The following is an 18967-nucleotide window of genomic DNA, read 5'->3' on the forward strand; positions in this document are numbered from 1 at the left end:
CCTTTCAGAAATACTTTTTCCAGTGTGATTTCATTCACTGGAAATATGTTTTTTCCCCACTAACACTTCTTGGGAAGTGACATTGATATTTGAAATTAAGGAGCCTGGAAAGTCCCATGGGATTAATTTCAGCTTTGACTTAGGTATAGCTCAGCAGAACAGAAACTGGGAGCTGCTCGGCAGTCATTTCAGAAATCTCATTACTTGAGTGCTTATGCATCTTTGTTTTAGTCTAATGAGCCTGTGCCAATGAAGTATTTGCAATTTCATTTGAAAATTGAGGTTCACTGCAGTATTAATTCTTCTCCATTCAGATTCAGAAACTGTAGTCCGAAAGGGAGAGGAAGCAGTTGGGATTTGGCAGGTGCTTGTGTTTCGGAGTCCAGGTAACATTTCCATTACCTCAGTATTTTGAGGTTTTATACTGAAGACTCCAAATGAAGTTTATAGATTATAAAGTTTTCAAAAGCAGCACAGGCCTTTCTCTGTTCCAACTGAAGCAGTGGAGCTGCTCCCAAGACCCAGGCATGGATGTAACAGCACAGAATACCTAGCACTTCTGGGAGTGAAGAAGCAAATGTAAGGACAATTTGGATGTGTGAGAGAGGGACTGAAGTTGCAAAGGGCTGTCTCTGTGCTCTGTCTGTACTGCAGCTGGCAATAAGGGCTGGATCAGTATCATGTCACCTGGCAGAAGGTTATCCTATTTGGCTCTCACATTTTGTACCAGGAAGGCATCCAGAATCTCAGGCAGGATGAGAAGCTGTAACTTTATAGGAAAAATGTTTAATCTCTATTTCAGCTCCAGCTGATGTCAGTGTGGGATCTGCCATTGACTTCATATGAGCAGGTTCAGAGACAGGAAAAAAAGCAACAGAGAATTTGGGAGGAAACATTAAGTGATTCAGGTATTTGAAGAAGATAGGGTAATACATTCAAAAGCTGTATTTGTGAAGATTAAATTTAACACATTGCTGGCAAGTGAATTTCAAATTTCATGGACATGTGAAGTTATAACAGTTTTTACCAGTGATGTGTTGGCTTGTAGGATGTTAGTCCCAAGGCTTTCAGTTTGCTGTAATGTGTTCTTGTTCTGTCATCACTGTTTAGTGTTTTCTTGGGCATTTAGCCCTTCCAGTTGCGTTTATGAGACAATTTCAATTTCTGCAATTTTAAAGAGTGACCATAAAATTCCATTGCTGGCATGCAGTTGCATCTGTGCCTAGAACAATATCAAGTTCTTATGTTTTACTTTACTGAATCAGATAATTCTACTTTTTAGCTAGTAAGGAAACCCTGAGCTCCTCAGTAGAGAGATCTTTTCCCTCTAGCTGTGAGCTAGTCATCTATGGTAACATTCACAATGTCCTTCCAACCGTTCTATAATTCTATGGAAACAATGTATCTATGGGGGATTCAACTGAATATCACAGACCCATAGAATGGTTTGGGTTGGAAGGGACCTTAAAGATCATCTAGATCCAACCCCCTGCATGGGCAGGGACACCTCCCACTAGACCAGGTTGTTCCATCCAACCTGGCTTTGATCACTTCCAGGGATGGGGCAGCCACAGCCTCTCTAGGCAACCTTGGCCAGTGTCTCACCACCCTCACAGGTGATGTCTTCCTAATGTCTAAATTAAATTCACCCTCTTCCAGTTAAAAGCCATTACCCCTTGTCCTGTCACTCAAAATATGAACTGTGTTTCTTGCTGTAAGCTCTTTACCTGGTTCTGTTGGTTTGTTTGTTGTCTGCTTCAGCTCACTAACCAATATGTAAGGTCACTGCTTGAAATGGTCAGTGGAAGAAGTTGGTTGTTCATCTGTTGATCAGGGTTTTTTTGTCATTGAGCCAGGGAGCTGGGTAGAACCCAGAAAATTATGGTGTAGATACTACTTCTCCTCTCATGTGGAAAGGAAGATATTTATGTGTAATCCAAATCCTCATGGTTTACATGGAATCTTAGATGAAAATGAACATAACTGTTGTTCACAAAATCAGGAGAAAGCATATACCAAAGCATGAAATGTTGATGAACTCAGATTACTGAGAAGGTAAGAGCTCCTTGATTTTTCCATTTTGGAGAAAACCTTTTCTCCTTCATGGAGAAAATGCTGACACAGTCATAAAGGGTTTTGTTTTGTTTTAGAGTACAACCTGCTGTTTGTTTGCTGTGTTGTGCACCCAGAGGGCTGCTCACCTGATTACTGAGTTTGCACAGGCAGCTGTAGCACTTGTGCATGCAGATCAGCAGCCTGGCCCTGCCTACCTGGACTCATAGGCTACTGGATAGGCAGGGACTCCCTGGATTTTCCAGTTGCATCCCAGGTCAGACATTTATGTTAGGTTATTCCTTCATGAAGGGTGCTCCGGTCTGTAATTTAGTATGTCTACTGCTCCTGTTACTCTCACCTCTAAAACAGTTCAAATTACTGTACACTTTCACGAGCCTTCTAGCCTAAAATTATTTACAGTAGTTTATCTCTGTTTGCTATTGTGGCAGCATCATGCTTTTACAGAAAACCTTCTCCCCTCAAGAGAGCCCAGAGAACATTTGTGCCTTTTTGCAGCTTTTCCTTCACAGTGCTAAGCAACCTTGCTAAGTCCTCATTTCTCCACAGTGAATTCATCCTTCTTGGCCATGAGTGGCCAATGACTCTGCCCTTAGCCTATATAATGGTATGAATGGCATCTTGTGTTTAATGGAAATGCTGTCATTGGAATAATACAGTAGCACTTTTTCCTTTTCCACAGCCACTTCATGCTGATGCTTTGTATTTATGCTGTCATTAACCAGCAGCAGGTCTTTCTCCTCTAATGTCATTTTGTACTAATGAACTCCCAGCTTCTAGCTGAAATTTCTGGTATGATTTTCTAAATTCACTGCTCTGTAGCATTATAATACACACAAGTTCTGTCGCAGCAGTTCTCTTGGTTTTCTCATTCTGTGTATAAATTTTCTGTTTCTATTACCAGTTGCTTCATTCATACATTTATTAGCCACTTCTATATTTTAGTCACAGTTATTAATTAAAATGCTGACTAACCTCCATCACTGACTTTTGTGTTAGCCGTTGATGCAAACCAAATATCACTCTTGAATCTTGTTCCTTAATTTATTGTTTGAGGTATAACCCCTTGCTTCCTTCAGATGACCAGCTTCACTCACATTTGAAAGGCCCTTATTCTGAAGGATGAGCACAGCTGGACACTGGGATTGCATTAGAACTTGTCCCTCCCTAATTACCATTCCAAAAATAGAGTACTAACCACTAAAAGGAAGTATTGTCTGTGTTTTCTGCATTAACCTGAACCTGAATTAGAAAAAAAAAAATGGTCTCAGTTCCTGTTCTGCAACAGTGACAATGAGCAAATTAATTAGTCTTGGTTTTGCTCAACTTTGTGCACTGCATCAGGGAGACACTGCAACCATTCCACAGCGACATAGTCCACAGTTGCTTCTGCCTTGTCTTAAAACTTGAGCAAACAGCACAAAATAGGAAATGCCACGTTTATGTTAAACCTTTGTCCTCTGTTGACACAATTTTGTCTTTCATGTTCCCAGAATTGAGGGCAGCCTTACATAATTGTTTCCAGCACTTCATCATTACCTGAAGATTTGGTGTTTACAATCTCTTAATGTAGTTCTTTTATGGATTAACATTCCCTTCCCAACAGCATTGAATCATAGGTAGCTTTATACCCATGTAAAAATCATGTCCATAATTTGTCCTTCAATTGAAATCTGATAGTACAGCTTAAATAATGTGTCATGTAGCACCTGGACCTGGTTTAGCAACTCTTAAAAAGTTATTATGAATGAACAATCATTTGAAGAAAGTAGGTCTGTGCCCTGGTTTTATGTGTGAGCCAAGCCCTTTCCTTTGGTGCATTAGTTTGACTTTTCCTTCTTATTACTGTTCCCATCATCACCTTATCAGAAATCTAGTTTTTGTATTTCCCATCTTTGATCTGTTCTAAGAGAAGGCTAAAATATTCTGTGAAAAAAAATTGTCTCGAGACTTTAGGAACATGAGAGAGAGCTGGCAGGTTTTGAAGCCCTGACAGTTTAATTATAAGCAGTTAATGTGTACAACTGAGAGCCACCTCTGCCATATGCCTTGAGCTCACTGCCTGTCTTAGTCCTTGCCACCTCCCTTTCCGTACTTCCTGAGGAGAAAACAGCATTGATCCCAAGCAATTTGAAAGCTCTTACCTTCAGGTAGCTCTGGCAAATCCGGGGACCAAAAACACTTCAAAAGTTGATCACTTCATCCAGGTCTTTGTGATGCAGCTGTGTCTAGGAAAGCAAGCAGCACACATAGCCAAAGACGTGACCTGCCGTCATGCCTCAGCAGCGTATCCAGTTGAAGATGTGAACGAGTCAGCTTGGTAGATAGTGTATAATTACCCCAGTTCGTCAGCCTACTGCTCACACCTGCTCTGCAGGAAAAGGAATGTTGTGTGACAGGCTTGCACCAGTGTTTTCACAGATGTTTTCTAATATCCCAGAAATTTTACTTTGTACTAACCTGACAACTAGATGAAGGTGATTAGAAGCAGTGCAGGAATAACTTGAGGAAAATGGAGGGAAAAGTGTATATCCTAACCCATTGTGTTCTATATAATCCATCACAGAGAAAGATCATTCTTTCAGTCATTCTCACTTCATCCAAACCCACTGCAAAACTGTTTTGCACAAAGACTGTTCACAACAGGAGCCGTCTGCAGTGATCCTCACAAGGAGAGAGCATGATGCGTTGGGTTTGCCTGGGGGACTTGCATCACTGGTCCAAAAGATGTTCTTTGCTTGGCTCCTAGGTAAGCAGATTCTTGCCCAAGAAATAGCTGCAGCAGTGCAGGAAGCCCCTGACCTTGAGAGGTCAGGATTCTACAGTAATTAGCAAAACAGTTTTTTGAACTAAAGTACAGCTGAGAAACTGGCAATGGGTAAAGGAGGAAGAGAGTGAATGATTTTCATGCCCCAAGTTTTTATGGTGCTTTCATCATCATAACTTGGAAAGTCTTGGAAATTGAGATTTGGTTGTTAATGGATGATGATAACAGTGAAAGCACACCACCTGCCTGTGTCATGCAAACTTGAAGGACCAGGTACAGAGCACTTGCTCAAATTTTCCTCACTGGCAAGAATGAAGGTTCAGCACTTCGTACACTAAATACATACTATAATTTACATTTGACTACCATCAGAACAGTTGCAGACTCCCGTGACAAGAGGCACATGTCTAGTCTAAACTGGAAATGTGAGAGGATGTCAGACAGTAAGTGTCACTGATCCTATTTTTTTCATTTCAATTCTTTGCTCTTTCACAAGTTTCCTGTGTGATATTGGACAATTTATTCACTCCTCTGTTCTCTCTGTGTAAAGGCAAAAATAGAGTCATCATGATTATATCAGTCCCCTTGAATAATTATATCAATCCTTTGAATATCATGTATGCTATCAGAGACAAACAAGGGTGTAATAATAATTATAAATGAGTCCATCAGAGGAGATTGCTTTTCCTATCATCACAAAAGATGATGGGAACATCTCATAGCATGTTGGAGCTACATGGGTGAGCTTCTCTCCTGTCATCTCATGTAATGGAACAACTAGATTCAAGATTTTTTTTTTTTTCTCTGTGTAGCTGATTGCCCTAGTTATGACTGTGGATGTTGTAACCATGGAGTTAGGATCAGAAGGATTATTGTGTATGATGTGGTCTGTAAAACCTCTCCCAGGGATTCCTGCATAGCTGCGGGTGGAGCCAGAGCACTTCTGGATATCAAGCCCTAAGCAAGCACATAGATAAGGCAGTATCATGGAGAAGCTGCCCCAGTGAAAGCTCTGGGAAGTTCAGAGCCTTGTCCAGAACTAAGAGCATCCCATGGAGAAAGGACAGAGCATACAGCAGTGCAGCTGCTGTCCGGGCAGGGCGCAGTTCTCCTCCTTGGCCAGGCCTTGTTCACACCACATATGAGGGTGGAATGGAGCACAGTGGAGTTCTCCATATGTCTCCATTGACTTTCAAAGGGCCCTAGCCAGCTGGCTCATGCTGTGCTCCTAACTTGTAGGTGGATGAAACCGAGAGGTGTTCTTCCCTTTTCTCCCATTTAAATAGCTCTTGTGTTCTTTGAAGCACAATTGTCTCTTTCTTGCTATTGTGTGTTCAGAGTCTAGCCCAGTTGATTGAAACCCTTGGTAAAGCATGATAAAAATAAAGTCGATTTTAGATCTTATTACAGATAACCCATATTTTGATACAGCTTCTTTGCTTCTGGAAAACTAACAATGAATAAAGGTCCTTTCCTAATGAAGCTTGCAGAAAAATCTGGAACCTCTTTTCAGCTACAAAAAGTTGAGACCTTGTGCACACAATTCCCCTCCTGTTTACACCAGCAGGTATTTGTTTGCAGTCAATGGTATCTGGAGCTGGATGTGTTTTGTAATTCAAGAAATGTCACTGTCTGTGAATATCCCTGCTATTGTCTACCATAAACACAGTGCAGTTAGGAGAAATTCCTCTTCCAAATTGCCAGTTTACTATTGGAGACCATACATCATATTGACTGGAAACTTGCCTGTCCTGTTTGGTATCTAAATGTAACATGCTTCTTAGAACACTGATTACACAAGAAGGATAAGAGTGACTCAAATATGAAACAGTAGTCTTTTTCAGATAAGATCTAGAGATGAGTCTCTTTAATATGCAAAGTAAATATTTATGTGACACGTGGCACATAGCTCAAAACAAAGCAGAAACCACTTGTATGCAATGGTTTCCAAATGAAAAAAATATCTCCAATATGAAAAATTACACATAGGCTTTTTCTAGTAATTTGTCTATGAATGTAAGATGTAGAAAAGGGAACCATGCAGGGCTCTGAAAAATCACTGTACTCTCTGAACTAATCTGATCTGGATCCTCAGCCTGCTTGCTATAGATGGATTGTCTGCCTAGCCACAGTAGGAACCATTACTTAATTTTGTTAGTAGCATTAAAGTAATTATTTTTGTGGGTTTTTGTTGTTGTTTTCTTTTTTTCTTTTAGTACAACAGTTCCAGAAGCTCTGAGCCTGGTGTCAGAAAGATGGTTGTAGCATTCACATAGTCTTACACATCAACAATGTGAGGCAGAAAAAGTTTTAACAGTTTAATTAAAAGTTAATCATTGAATCATAGGAAAATTATTGAAGTTTTTTTTGTTTGCAAGGAATAAATTGACTTAAAATGCTTTATTATTTTCTTTTTTTTGTTTGTTTTAGATGTTTAAAAATATCCATAATCCTAACTTGGTATTTGAAAATGATGTCTTTGAAACAGTGCATGGGAAAAAGTCAGTGAGGTTTCAAAATTGATGGAAATCTTAATGTATATTGTTAATTTTGGTTCTTTTTGACCAGCTTGGCTTTTAATGGTTTTCAAAGGGAAACTCTGTCCTGTTAGTTGAGAAGTCAAAGTCCTCACGTTCACAACAAATGCTGCTTTCATGCTAATGCATCCCTGCTACTAGAAGTAGTATTTGTGCTTCCAAATTTGTGCTTCCACACAGTTTGGCTTGGACAAGGCAGGCAAGGCTCTAGGATGTCAGCTGGGAGCTATGGGGTTATTACTGAGCTCTTCATGCCTTGGAGTAATGGACCACAGTATGAAACCCTACAACAGAGAAATCCTGTTGTAAGAATGAGGTTACACCCACTGGTTATTATCACACCTACACAACTGCTGGAGCCAGAACCATGAAGAGGTAGACTCACAGACTGGAAAAAATACAGAACTGAGAAATTTCATGCAGAGAGAACAAAGCCCTTTCTACTGGTATGCCCGTGGTGCTGACACCAGTGATTATACAGTTGGTCACTGTTTGGCATGTCCAAGAGTTGTAACATTTTCTACTTGAATTAATGGGTTTTCTGACTTTTCTAGGCAACGGGAAGCAACAGAATCTTCATCTATGTCATGCACATGACCAAAACACCTTATAGATCATCATACTGATTTTAGAAGGAAGAGGACTGGACCATTATAGCCCTTGGGGTCATTGTGGAAAGTTTGTTATCCACAGCCAAGTAATTATCTTCAATGGTAAGGGCTGACATGCTGGAAAGAGCTAATCACTAGAACTGACTTGCAAGACAGACATGTTTCTGATGTAAGAAACAGTATGTGGTCAGGTGACTAAATTATTGTCTAATTACAAACCTTGGTGCATTCAGAAGAATAAGTATCTCAGTATTTCTGGTGTCTCTAGAACTCTACTGTGATTTAATTATAAAAGCAGGCAATGTGGAAAGGAGATCAAACATAGTTTACATAGGCCAAAAATATCTTTCAAAGACTCTGTTGATTTTGCACAGTCTTTGCTAAGACTGGTTGCAAGGGCTGATTTTTTTTTTTTCCTTCTTTCCAAGAGAAGTATGTAACTTTGAATCTTGAACTTCTGGATCTTCCTCCTATTTCTTCACTTGATGCATGTTAGAGCATCATAGCTAAAAGAGAAAAGATGGAGAGAGCTCAGCACAGCTATTAGTTATGGTTGGTTTATGGCTGAACTACTAAAATAATCAAAGATACAAATCTCAGTTAACTCCTGCAAATGCTAAGCATTCTTGAAATTCCTCTGCTGAGACTTTCATGGAAGATTACTTCAGCTGCTCGGTAAGTAGAAAATTACATTGTAAAAGAGAATGTATATTCCCTTTTTACTGTAGATGATCACATATTTTATTTTTTTAGGCTTTTGCCTTGATTGAGCTTCCAGAGCACTTAACAAAAATCTGCCAGAGAAGAGGTTCCACTTAGGGAGAACAGCATTCCCTGTACCTTTGTGCTTGGTAGAAAAGACAAAACAGCTTTTCTGTGAGGCTGGGGTGTTGATTAAGACGCTGTTGGTCAAAGAGTAATTTCTGCAATTTACCTGCAAAGTATGCAACTATAGTTATGTAAGAATGGGACAGAAATATATAGAAAGCAAAGCCATAAAGGTAAAAAATAAAATACAGGTTAATTATGCATTAATTCATAGAATAAATATTGTATTAAAATGGAAAAGGTAGACTGAAGTTGTAGAGATACCAAAGCACTTGCAGTACAAGGATTCAAAACCAGTAAAACTCTGTGTTGACTTTGATCTCGGCTCAGCTCTGCCTGCAGCTGAGTTGCTGGATGCTGCCACCTGCAGCCTGCCTTAGTCTAGAGCACTCTGATTCATTGTCAAAACAAATACAAACCTGACAAGTCGCTATCTCACTTCTACAAGCATCGGGCTTAAATGTATTCATTATTGCTGTCCTGAAATCTCTGCTTCTAAGTGGTGTGACAGAATAATTAACCAGAATTACAAATCCAACCAAACAACTCCCCTCATAATTCCCCAAACCCAGAGCTATCTACATGATAGGTCACTGTGGAGGAAGTCAGAGTCCTCTGCCTGCAAAAAATCCCTGAAACTCTTGTCCAGCACTATTCATATATTTATCAGTCTGTATCTGGAACTACATCGAGTGACTGGCAGAGAGTTAAAGGTGTGCACAAGTAGTACAGGAGATCAGAGAGGGAATTATCCTGAAATCAGCTGTAAGTAGGATGATTGTTAAGGTACTTACTGTGCTTGCTTAATGCTCTTCTGTCAAGCTGTGAAAACACAGTCTTCTGTTGGTGTGTGTCCCTTCTGAATTTACAAGTCATTTTTTCTTGGTGGAGCAGTTTAAAGTAAGTTTATACTACGTTGGGTTTCAGTTCTATTCAGCTGCTTTAATTCTACCCTTTTAAATGCAGTCCTTATTCTGCAGGTACTGTGACTCGAAAAAACAGTCACATACCTTGTAGGGGTCATTAGTTGTGATCAAGTCAAGTCAAGTGAAAACCAGACTGATCCACTTTCTTTTTTTTTTTTTTTTTTGCATGAAGACAGCAATATTCTGCCTGTGCATAGTGTCTATCATTTGTACCAAGCTGGCTGGGCAACCATGTCATTCACTTGGACATTAAACTGTTCTGGCTCACTGAGAGAGCCATTAAACAGCCCTCTTCTTGGTAATAGTGAAATAATTGAAAACCACCACCTAAAGAGTAGAAATTATACACCCTTAAAAATTGACCAGGTTAGTTAGTCCAATACATGCAAGAATTTGGGATTGTCCTGGCTGTCTTTGTGTGTGTGCGTTTGTATAGAAATAAAAAGATAAAACAAAAAAATAAGCCAAAGAAAGAGTCATTGTGCTCTAAATTCCTCATTTTTTATTCTTCTGGAAGTTCCCTCAAACATTGGCCCCAGTAGTTGGAGGTAACAGCAGCATAGCACAAGCAAAACTAATTGGTTTGTGTGAGTGTTGTTAGGAGGCAGTATCAAATAAATTAAGATACCCTTGTGCCAGCAATAGGGTATCTCAAACACAAGCTGAATATTCCAGTTACGTAGTTCATCTTAGTTTTGAAGTCTCTGAATCTTATTACACCATTTTTATTAAGTGGTTTTGAGTTGTATTAGGCTGAAAAAATAAGATATATGGAGCTTCAGCATAAAACTCTGACATGAGTTAGCTGCAGCAAGTTATGCTATGCCAGAGGTTGAAGCTGTTACTCAGTTAGGAGTGACTTGGATTGAAGCAGAGTCCTGAGAAAGGCTCCTTAGCTTTTGAGACACAACCGAGCAGCCCAGTCCCACTCCCAACACCTCTCTTCAGTCCTCTTCTGATCCCTCTTCAGGCAAAAAGGAAAAGTTTAGGTGACAACTCCAGTATACACATACATGCCTCCTACTTTAACTGAGAAGTAGGTACTAAATCATCACTTCAGTATATTTTTACTTAAAGATCATTCCAGAAAGCGGTATTTTCTATGCAAAAAATAATCAGTAACATGTCTGTTGCCTGTCTTGCATCTGTGGGCAAGTAAGGATTGTGAGCAGACAGAAGTGGCAAAATCTGTCCCAGGTTGATTGTTTCTTTGCCTTTTATCAAAGACAGCCTGCTACTGACAAGAGCATCCCTTCCTTCAAGGACTGAAATAATGAGCATTGCTGGACAACAGTTTCAGGGATTTGTTTCAGGCAGATGACTCAAACTTCCTCCACAGTGTTTCAGTGCTGCTCTTAATAGTTTATAGAAAAATGGCTACTACTTTCCTGTAGTGGTCAGATAGGCCAGAGTGTTGAGAAGCTCACAAGTATTTCTCTCTTCTCTTCTCTTCTCTCTTCTCTTCTCTTCTCTTCTCTTCTCTTCTCTTCTCTTCTCTTCTCTTCTCTTCTCTTCTCTTCTCTTCTCTTCTCTTCTCTTCTCTTCTCTTCTCTTCTCTTCTCTTCTCTTCTCTTCTCTTCTCTTCTCTTCTCTTCTCTTCTCTTCTCTTCTCTTCTCTTCTCTTCTCTTCTCTTCTCTTCTCTTCTCTTCTCTTCTCTTCTCTTCTCTTCTCTTCTCTTCTCTTCTCTTCTCTTCTCTTCTCTTCTCTTCTCTTCTCTTCTCTTCTCTTCTCTTCTCTTCTCTTCTCTTCTCTTCTCTTCTCTTCTCTTCTCTTCTCTTCTCTTCTCTTCTCTTCTCTTCTCTCTCTTCATCTGTCAGCTGAATTACACTTTCCCATCTGTCCTTGCAACCTGTCTGTGGATTGTTGTGACAGCATTGGTCAGCAGAATTAACAGAACCCAAATTACATGACTGACAGCAGAGAAAGATCCAGATGTTGCTTCATCAATGCTTTCTGCATGGGCTGATCAGACACATTCTGCCTGATCTCATCAGCTCGCTGTTCTGCTCCTAAAAACAGTGTCCTTAATTGCAAGGCTTTGCCAAAGTAAAATAGAGTTTGGAGGGCAGGTGAGAGATAAAGAGACTGAGGAAATTAAGAGTGTCTTTACAGATCCAAAAAGCCTACAGTCAGATCTCCTTTTTTACAGTTGAGGAAGGTAATTCTGCGTATTTCAGTAGCTCTGTGAGGGAGGAGACACATGAGCAATCCAGAGTTGGAGAGTTCAGATTTGCATCCTCCCTCTCATTCTCTCACAAGTGGAGATCAGGACGAGATCTGTTGGAAGGAGGTGTGTTCGTATCATATGTCTGTCTCTGCAGCGCACATTTTGAAGAGGAAGTAATGAAACTAAACCAGCACTTACTGAAACACACACAAGCGTGAAAAATTACATCCTTCCCAGTTAATCTGGAAGGATAGTTTATCAGTACCCTGTCCTGCTGGCATCCTCTGAGAGCAAAAGTCACTCTCAGGACAAAGCCAGGAAATATTGACTTAGGCCTTTTACACACACTCCTGACAAAGTCACTCACTGTGACCATAAAAATAAGGTTGATGCAGACGGAAAATGCAAAGATGTATTTCTACATTTCTGGGAACCCTGTAGCAGCATCCTCTCCCCCTCTGAGCCAGCTTGGTGTGCCAGCCAATAGTAGTACAGCCTTTCCAGTTTAAATTTGGAACAGGATTTAAAATCTTTTGGAGTATTTTTTGAGTTATGTCATTGTACTGTAATTTAAAGTTCATGGCATCTAATCCTGTCTGCTGCTTAAACTTAAAAAGTGTTGTAAGGTGGAGAGGTACAGCATCCTAATCAGTGAGGGTTGGCTTGTATCTAGAACAGACTACAAAGCTAAAAGCAAAAGGCAATTTCTAATGATGATGTGCAGTAGATAATGTGTTTAGCCTTAATTGTGTTTACAGTAAGTGGAGCTCTTGAGGGAAAACCAATATAAGCAGTTTCTCAGTCAAGAATGGAGCCACAAGACAGGCATGTTGTTTAAACAAAATTTGCTGTCTGCTGGTGAGCTTTTAAGTCTTTAAGAAGGCAGGAACATGGTGTGTGATAGTTGCAGAGTGAAAGTTCACCTGTTATGGTGATGCTGAATACAAAGACCTGACAATAGGGCACAGCATCGGCAGAAGTGGAGACATTCTGGCCTGGTGGCTTCCCATTTCTTGTGACTTGGAGGTCACTGAGTTCTTGGCCCTGGGACAGTGAATTTGCAGTAACCAACAATATTTTATTTTTCTGAATGAATTCAGTTTTCTGTGTTACCTTACAAAACAGCCTATAGTATCCCAAATATTCCATATTCTAATACCCAAATTAAGTCCATGTTAGCTCTGCAGACTGTAGACTCAGCAACACTGGTATAGACTAGAGTTACATAGTAACATGAGAAGATCAAAAATAATGCCAAGGTTGTTCCAGTGCAAGAGTGTTTTTCAGCCTCTCTGGAAGAGTAGCCATGTAGTTAATTAAAAAGAGAAAACGAGACAGATGAAGCATCAAAGCTGTGGTGTCATGTCAAAACGACATTACTCCTGTGCTCTCTCTTGCTCTCCTTTTGCTCCACAGAAAACACACTGATTATTTTATTCTCTGTGCCCAACAACTGGCAGTAGAGGACTTTGAGAACAGAGAACTGGGAGTAGTTTGAGAGGATGGAAAAACTGCATCAGTCTGTGGCCTGGGACACGAGGAGAGGGAGTTGAATGTTCAACAGGGCTATTCCCCAGATAATGGCCGATTCAAACCCTTCTGCCAGGTAAGAAGGTCTTTCTTCTGAGTTCTCCCATGATGGTCAGAAAAGCTGGGATACAGACTGAATATCTTTACCAAATTAAGAAAAATTAGGAGAATGAATGCTGCAACTGTGACTATGCCATGTTTCTGCTGATTCCAGCTTTTAAAGAACAGTTGGTGTTGGGGGATCTAAACAATGTCAAGTTTAAATATCTTTGTTTGCAAGTCAGTTTTGTCAGCACAATTTCCTTTGTTATAAAAGCACCTGGCAACAGAGTGGTAAGGCTGAAGGCCTGTTTTTCCATTTGCATGCCAAAGTGAAAAAATGATAACAATTTCACTTTCAATCAGCTCTAAAGAAATTATGAACTGACTTGAAAAATACAGATTTCACAAAGTGGAGTATGGTATTTGGCATAAAGGATCTTTGCTACATTGCAGAATTTAAGACATTCATAAACTAATACTAATAACAATTAAACTAAGCTGTCTAAACCTGTTCCTGAGGTGGTACTGCCAGAGGCTGTAGAATTGGTGGAATTGTAGCAGATTTAACATTGAAGTGGGAATCACCTCATTGCTCACTGTAATGGCTCCAGTGAGCACTTCTTTCTGTGTCAGCCTTAGGATTTTATTTCTCTCATGCCCACTGAAGCATTTATGGGTCTGGGCTAAGTATTGCAACACATACAAAGATTTATATGATTAATAAACCATCCTTCACATAGCAAATTCTAGTCCATCAGTCTGGAATTTGAGGCTGCAGGTGGAGAATTAATGGAAAAACACAAGGCTATTGTCCTTAGGTGGGAAAAAAAAAGGAAAATGAAAAAAAAATAAAATAAAAGAGGAGTACATGTGGCTGTACCTCTGATACACAGAGAGACCCTCAACAATAACAGGAGCTCTTTGGTGCTTATTATGTGTGATGTTGATTCTCCTGGTGACAGGACTCCTGTTTACTTCAGCTGAAACTGGAGTATGTTTTAGGATTGTGTTAATCTGTAATCGAACTGAATACAATGTCATTCTGAAAAAAATCAGAGCTGGTAAGTGTTTCTCCTTCATGTGGATTTTCTCTGTGTTCAAGAGGCTTAAGAATGTAAAACACCTCTAACACCTCTCAAAACTGTCATCATTACTACATATAAAAGCGAGTATTTATGCCTCTGGGGTTCATGGTTCTTGAATATTATTGTACAGGAGGGGCTATCTACAGACTTCCTGTGAAATCTTTTCTAGAGTTTCAAAAGATACTTGGATATTAATGGAAAGGAATGAAACACCTGAAGACAGCTATGTGGTTGTAAAATTAGAGAGATGAGGTGGAAACAGACCTGATGAACTAGTAAGAAGTGTTCAAGTTACTTCCTTTTCATAATTATAATTTCATTCACACAATGTATCTGGGAATTTCTTATATTTTTCCACTTTATTTTTTTTCCTCCTAAGGGAATGTGACTGATAGAAATAGAGTAAGTATAGAAAAATCCCTGATGTGACATTTCTACAGCACAGTTTCCAGCTCCCTGAAGCTCATCATAAACAGAAATCACAGTCATTTTTAGGCTACCATCTCTGTGCAAAGATTTTTCTTATGCTCTCATTCTTTTCATTTATCAGACAAAGAGGAATTATTTTTTCTTTTTTTTTTCAATGCCTCTAGATTTTCTGAAAACAACAGGAAATTTTTGGACTGCATTACATTCTTTGGGTTTTTGTTTTGTTTTCAAAAATACAGAGCCAGGGGTAAACTCTCCTCAAATAACTAGTGGAATCAGACACCCAGAATTGTCATTTTAAAGAATGAAAAACATACTGTGATGCCTGCTCCTGCATGCCCAGTTCCCAATGTCAAAGGATTCCAGACTGACACTACTGAGTATTCATGGGCCATTTCTCTGTGCTGAGAAAAACAGCCATGAATTAAAAGGAAGGAAAGGCAATAACTAAAAGCTGATGTTGTGAACACTCCCATTCTAATCCTGCCTTGCTCCCACCCATGAGGGTAGGAGGAGGAAGAAGCCAGTGAGGTGTTGAAGCCTCAAGCTGCCTGTGTAAGAGAAACCTGAACTTTTGAAGAAGCAATTTTCTTCAACAGTTCTCTCCCAAAATAGACACAGGCAGGAAGCAGTGAAATGAACGGCATAAGACTGGAAGCAAGGTAGCTGAGTATTTCCTGTTTGCCTTATCTGTTCAAAACAAAAGGGCTGGAAAGTATTTCCTCTTGATGATTAGATCACAATCATTGTTGGGAAATGTGTGTTTCACATCATCACAAGGGCCTTTCTGGCTAAACAGAGCCGAGAATAACTGTAGCCAGCCCACTCTGCTACAAAACGTTCTGGATGCTATTTGTGCTACAAAGCTTCTGCAGAAACAAGGTCACACCAACACAGTGAAGCTTCCTAAGTACTGACCTTAGCAGGCACCAATTCAAGGAACTGATTAGTTTCCTGGATGAGCTGTAGCACACTCACAGTTGTTCTACAGTTGTTCTAGGTCCTTCCTCTAGTAATGACGACGGGGCAGTCTTACTAGATGTTCATCTGATGGAGGTGGCACTGCCTGCACATTTTACATCTTACTTGCCTTTTTACTTAATGCAACATTACTCCCTTTGTTCTTCAAATTTACAAAGGAGACTTTAGCTTGTCCTTGCCCCCCCCCCCCCCATTTTTGGGCAGTTTTTCAATATTTGATCTCCTGATGAAGACTCAAAATTAGATTAATGTTTTTTATTCAGTTTTCCAGTTCTCAAGTTCTTTTTTGGCCTTTGGTCTTATCTTGTACACAGACTTGCAGAAAGTACATTAAATTCTTTGCATCAAGGATTGTTTACATTTTCATGTATGTTGTGTGAAGGTTTCTGCTGACCCAGAAAGCGAGCACATCTGTACCCACTCAGTGCAGTACCTGTGCAGTGCAGTGCAGTACTCTCAGGCATTTAGCTAACTATTGACTTAGAAGCTCAAGTGGCTTGTTGTATTTGGGACCCTCTTTATACAATTACTGGAAGGATTTCCTCCGAGGTGGATGTAGCAGCAGCTTAAACAGAGAAGTGTGCAGTTATACAAGAACATGGCTGCTAATGCCCCCATGCATTTCTCATCCCAATAAACTAACATCTACTTTCTTATCAGGCATCTCATCTATAAAAGCACTCTGTGAGAACTGTTCAATCATATTTAAGCATATTCACCCTTATCAGCTTGTCCTGTTCATCTCCTTGCAAGAAGATGACATCAGTTGTCACTATCCTGGACTTCACCCAAAGGACTGTACAATAGTCTTTATTGTGCAGTGCTTTGAAATAAAGCGCAGCTATATTTTTTCCCAGTCTCTATTCTGTCGTACAGTAGAGAAACATGAAGTGCCATAAAAAGAACGTGTGAATGTTGTAGAAAGCACAAACAAGCTTCTTTCATAAGGACAAGCTGCAGTTAAAAAAACAACAGCACCACTGTTTATTGGGTGCTGTATAATAAGCCAGATCAATCCTGTTGCTCTGTAAAGAGTTTTTTTATCCTTGTATACAGCATTCCCCTCTTTCTTCAAGCCAGAATTCTCACTGATTTTCTTTCAAATCAATTTTTTATGCCCCTTGAGCCGTCACATAATAAATCCCTTCTGTTGTTTAGACACGAGTATTTGCGTCATGATCTGTCAGATGCAGAGTGCAAAACTCTGGGCCCAAAGGGAAGTGGTGCTAATGAACTGTCACAATTAAACTTACATCCATGGGCCCAGAAGAGAAATGCAAGGGTAGAGAGCACCACTATTTCTTAACATTGCCATTCTCACATTTTTTTTCTCTAGTTGTTGAATTCATTATGAACCTTGTTCAAATCACACTGGGAGACACAAAGACATTTTATTATTTGCTTCAGCTAGAGCAAAATAATTTCCTAGGAACTATTCTCTGCAATAAAAGATCTCATAAAACTTAACACTTCACTGAAGATATGGGAGAAGTGGGGTTTGGTCCATTCTTCTGTCTGGGTGGATTTGAGCATACATCTGGTGTCTGTATGTCTCTTGTGGATCTATGTGGTCTCCAGTCTTGGAGTTCTCTGTTGATGCAGTTCCTTTTGCTGATTTATATTAATCCAGCTGTGAAGGAATTATGGTATCACCGATTGAAGAGGGGAATCATCTGAATGAGGAGCCCAGACCCAGTTCAGATGACTTGTACAGTCTATTTGAGCCAACATAGACCAGTTGAGAGAGAGATACTGAAGAACAGTCTTGTCTCCCCTGGGAATTTTCTTGGTTAGAGGTTCCCACATTCAGCTTGAATGTCCTGTTCTTTCAGCTACTAAATAATGAGAAAAGCACCAACCCTCCTCTGGCTACTGTTTTGCAGTAAGGAATGGGAGAATTTAGTTCCTGAAGGGAGGGAGGGTTAGGTATCCAAATCAGAGAAGGAGGAACGTTTGGTCCAAAGTACCTAAGTTCTTTTAAGTTGTGACTTAAGACATACTTTTCTGACTTTCTGTCACTCTTAAATTCCATCAGACCACACAGACTTCATGTGGTTCTAAAACAAATGGTCTGACGTACTCCCTGGCCAAACCCAAACCTCGTGCCTACCTTTTCCTGCACTCCCTGCACAGGTGGCATGTGCCAGGTCTGTAAGCAGACTTCTCTTGAATGTACTGCACATGTGGAACTTATACCTGTCCACTGCCTTCCAAGAAATATTTCTGCCTATTTCATTTTTGTAGAAGTTTTTCTTTCACTTAATTCTAAGTAAAAAAATGCCACCAACATGAAGGTTCTGAAGAAAAGGCTTAATAAAAGCCTCCTTTTATGGCTTCAACGTACCTCTAATAGAGGAGGACAGAGAATTCTGCCTCCCCTATTCATTTTTCTAGCAAGTGTAGCAACTAACTGTTTGGTGTAAGAAGCCCCTGCAGGTCTCCAGCACTTCCTGTTTGCACTGTCTGAGACACTTCAGACTTGTATCTAAAAAAATAATTGATTAGGAGCATGAATGCCGTGTCTAATCATCAAATATTTAAACCTGGCAGGCTTTCAAGAGTGGTAGGCTTGCTAGCCTGTGAAAACGTCCTTGTTTTGCCAGATCTAACTTGCCATTTAGTTTTCAGAAGACTTGAGGTAATGTGTACATGACATTTTATCTTTGGTGGTTTTAAGTGAAAATGAGGACAGAGAGGCAAACAAGGAGTGCACCTTTAATTGTGTCTTGTAGATTGGAATAAGTAATCATGCATTAAGAAACGTAGCTAGGATAATGCCTTTTTCTCTCTCTGGTGTAGGAGTGAAAGTGCTAATGGGATCAATGCCCAAAATGAAGCAAATATTCCAACTCATATATCACAAACACGGGAAATGGCATCTTGTTACATGGACTGTGAATGCAGTTTCTGCTACAAACTTCTGGATATGGAAAATCCTCTAGATATGAGAAAATAGGTCTCTTAAACTGATATATCTCTCCATCATATTA

At 39.9% G+C, this 18967-nt stretch overlaps 1 protein-coding gene across 3 annotated transcripts in view; it reads left to right on the top strand.

The window, feature by feature from the left end:
* The window catches only part of CARHSP1 (calcium regulated heat stable protein 1), a 70155-nt gene that overhangs the window by 9532 nt on the left and 41656 nt on the right, over positions 1 to 18967 (top strand). Inside the window, exons 1-2 of one of the 3 annotated variants that reach the window (XM_051632245.1) lie at positions 7934 to 8090; positions 13327 to 13516. The gene's annotated coding sequence lies outside the window, so the exon portion shown is untranslated. Of the gene's footprint in view, positions 1 to 7933; positions 8091 to 8620; positions 8664 to 13326; positions 13517 to 18967 lie in introns of those variants that run through there. The other 2 variants (XM_051632248.1, XM_051632249.1) reach the window with 2 other exon arrangements.

Source organism: Apus apus, chromosome 14, assembly GCF_020740795.1.
Source record: "Apus apus isolate bApuApu2 chromosome 14, bApuApu2.pri.cur, whole genome shotgun sequence".
In the NCBI taxonomy this organism is placed as follows: domain Eukaryota; kingdom Metazoa; phylum Chordata; class Aves; order Apodiformes; family Apodidae; genus Apus; species Apus apus.